This window comes from Amblyomma maculatum, chromosome 11 (genome assembly GCF_055883805.1).
Source record: "Amblyomma maculatum isolate TAMU_Amacu chromosome 11, ASM5588380v1, whole genome shotgun sequence".
NCBI classification, from domain to species: domain Eukaryota; kingdom Metazoa; phylum Arthropoda; class Arachnida; order Ixodida; family Ixodidae; genus Amblyomma; species Amblyomma maculatum.
In genome coordinates this window covers 105522978-105526565 of record NC_139354.1, presented here as the reverse complement: position 1 = coordinate 105526565, position 3588 = coordinate 105522978, and the positions used below count along the sequence as shown (strand labels likewise).

Here is a 3588-nt window from a genome sequence, read left to right as displayed (position 1 = left end):
TCAGGCAACATGTACATCTATACGTAAGTACGGACAGCATGTACATCTATACGTATGTCCTGTATGTGCCAAAAGATAACCAGGCTTTGTGGTTTGCTTCTCGGCCATTTATTGGAGACTTGAATACAACCAAAATGGTAAAAGAGGTAACAAAAAACTTAAGGGTTCTCTTTATTATGGAATGATTCAATGCTACGGTTGTGAAATCATGCACAACCAGGCTGAAAAGCAAGCTGCACAGCCCGTTTACTCCTGGAAGACTGTACTTTGGTGTTCAATGGTTTCCTTGATATTTCTTTCGATAAGCTAGACTTGTGAAACAAACTTTTCGTACTGCTGTGTCCACAGTAGCATTTTCTTGCAATGGCAGAGGGAAAATTAGCTGTTTGGTGTGAATGGCTTTCTTTCTGTATTCCAGTAATGTTTTGTGTGCCTATATATGCTTTTTCCAAGATGACGCCAATTGCTTAGACACTGCCCCTTATAGAATCGGTTATCAATTACCGACGCTTAAACAAAAAATGCTTTATTCTGTTTTGGGATTCCAGGTGCACTGTTGTGGAAAATGGAATTCGCCAACAGAGGACTTACTGGCCAAGCTTGCACTGACCGAAGCGCAATTTGGAATCGTGGAACCAAAAGAAATGTCGTGCCAGCCAAGGTGTCCGATATGAACTTCAAATGAAGAAGTTTTCAGAAACCTCAGTGAAAACAGAGAATGTTGATTTGCCTTGCTACAATAGTCACGAAGACTATGTGCAAGCAATGAGAAGTTCCGACATAGCGCCTCTTCTCGAGATAAAGGGGAGCTTGTTGCAACTGACTGTCGATGCAGCAGTGCCAGGAAACATGCCTGTAGTCGATACTGCAGTGCCTACAGTTGACACTGCTGCACCTGCACACACATCTCATGAGGGTGATGATCTTTCCTGCAGCGTTTGCGAAGACTTCTACAACAAGTGGGTCCACCTGAAAGAGCCAGCAAGGCTGCAGCTTACAGAACTGACGACGCATCAGACCGGCCTTTTATGGCAGGACAGTCGCAAGCTTAGGTTGACTGCATCAAATATCTCCAAAGTTCCACGAAAGAAAGAGACATTGCCAGATAAATTTATAACATCATGTCTTTTTTCCCACTTTAGGGGAAACAAAGCAACAAGTCATGGGCAACGGTACGAGCCTGTTGCTCGACAAACATTCGAGAAGCTGTGCAAAGTTCAGGTGAAGAAGTGCGGCACTGTTGTGAGTGAAACTCACCCTGTCTTGTCAGCAAGCCCAGATGGATTAGTTGGTGAAACCAGCATTTTGGAGATTAAGTGCCCTTACACAAACGATTGCTTGGAGCTTGTGGAAAGCAACAGGTATGATGTGAAGAAAAATAAGGAAGGAAAGTGCTACCTTAGTAAAACTGGAAAAAATGGATACTACTACCAGGCACAGTTCACTATGTTTTGCCTGCAGAGATCCCATTGTTATTTTTTTGTATGGTCAGTGCTCAACACTGTTTTGGTAGAGGTGCTGTTGGATGTGGATTTTTTAGTCAGTCACCTCACACGGCTGTCCGAATTTTATTTTGGGCATTACCTTCCCAGGCTTGTCAATGAAGTTCACAGCAGAAGCCTAGTGCTTTGCAAGGATTACGTTGAACTCTGCACTAAATCATAGCAAGCAGAGCTGTCGACTGCTACGATAATATACCGAGTCCTGTAATAAACCATTACAAAAACACAGCAATAAAATGTTTTATCGAGCTGCCTAAAACAACTGGATTAGTTTTCAGAGCAGATCTGAAAATAAAAAGGATATTGTTGCAACCATAAAATAAGTGAGTGTAGATGAGAGGGTGGGAAAACAAAAAAGCATTGCAACTGTCCTGAAATGCACAGCTCAACCACATTTGCAGGGTGTAATAAGGAAGTAGAGCTCTTGGTTCACTTCAGCAACTTGGAACAGTTTATTAAACACTTTGCATGCATACGTTCATGCTTTATCAATATAAACACTTTGATGCAAAGAAAGACTTTCCACAAAAAAAATCTTCTATAATAGTCATAAATGTGAAAAATACAGGGCATTCCATTTCATCAGAGCTCCAAGTGCACTTTCGAAGTCATCATTACCTAAACATTCAGTCAGGTAGAACCACCCAGCAGTCTTTGAGGTGCACTAAGGCATCTCATGATATACTGATGCACATCATACACATTCTCTTCACTACTCAGGAATAAGTAGCATATATCTGTACAAATTTGGCAGACAGCTGCTTAATGATCTTTGTGTCAGAGCTGTTCATGCATTATGCAAGTAAAGAATGCATGTTGATCTTGCACCTTACTGCAGTGCATGATACACCCTACAGCAAGGGCTCTCAAACTTTTTGATCTCTGGGAAAACCAGCAGTCATCAAACTTGCCAAGAAACTCACCCCCCTTGCAATGCATTTCAGCCTGGTGCCAAGGTCTGTGCGATGGAAAGAGCTTGCACTGATGGTGCAAAACTGAGTGAAGAGCTAGGGTAAGAAAATCTAACGCTGTATAAATTATGTTTCAACAGACCAGGCACTGTTCCCGGTCTGCAAGTGTGACAGGAGCAGTGAAGTCCAAAGGAAAAGAGGGGGGGGGGGGGGGCACTTTACTTAGGAGAGCTTACAGTTTGCCAACCCTTGCTTTAGAGTAAAATGGAAAGCCTAATAAGGCACTGTTGCACTGCGTTTCAAAAATGTCCTACACTGAAAATGCGAAACAAGAAGACACCTGATTGTGCTAGTCAAATTCATGCAGAAATCACTGTCCATGTTAAAGCAACAATGCATGGACACCAATGGGCTCTGCATATTCACCCTGTTTACTGAGTTAACAGTTCACCATGTTCACTGAATTTCCATACTAAACAAAGGTACATAGCACAGTTATAAAGCCTTTTCAAAAGACACATTGTTCATAATTAATATTGTTGATATTAATGCAGCTCAACTTAACTCAATACTACACAAAGGTACATAGCACAATTATAAAGCTTTTTCCAAAGACACATTGTTCATAATTACTATTGTTGATATTAATGCAGCTCAACTTAACTCATTTTTCACAAGAACAGATATACTTGGGCGTCTCTCATAGCCTGAGTAGCTTTGAGACGTTAAACTCAATAAACCAAACCAGAAACAGTTTGTATACTTTGCTGCCTTCAATGAAAAGGTTGATTATTAGGTATAGTATGGCGAGCAACATCGTAAGCTGGTATAGCTTGGCAAGTTGGTATGTTGGCTGCATGATGTACTTTTTTAGCATACTTGTCAGCCATCTCACTGCCCTCGATACCCACATGAGCAGGAAGCCATTGTAAGATAATGTCACAGCCCCGCTCTTGCGCTGTGTGCAACTTTGATTCCAGTGTTTGGATTACTGGGAGGGGGTGATCAATATTGAGGAGTTTCTTTACAGCAACTTTGCTATCCGTGAGGATGGCAGCATGAGTGATGAGTGGCCATTGTAGCATATCTGCCGCAAGATGGAGAGCTGAAAGTTCTGCGAGGGTGGATGACGCAGGAAAAGGTATTCGTGCCTGGTGAATGATACCTAGGTGAGG

The 3588-nt window shown here is 42.0% G+C and overlaps 1 pseudogene; it reads left to right on the top strand.

Moving 5' to 3' along the window:
* Positions 1 to 655: 655 nt before the first annotated feature.
* On the top strand, positions 656 to 1759 carry LOC146174581 (uncharacterized; annotated as a pseudogene).
* The last annotated feature ends 1829 nt before the right edge of the window (positions 1760 to 3588 follow it).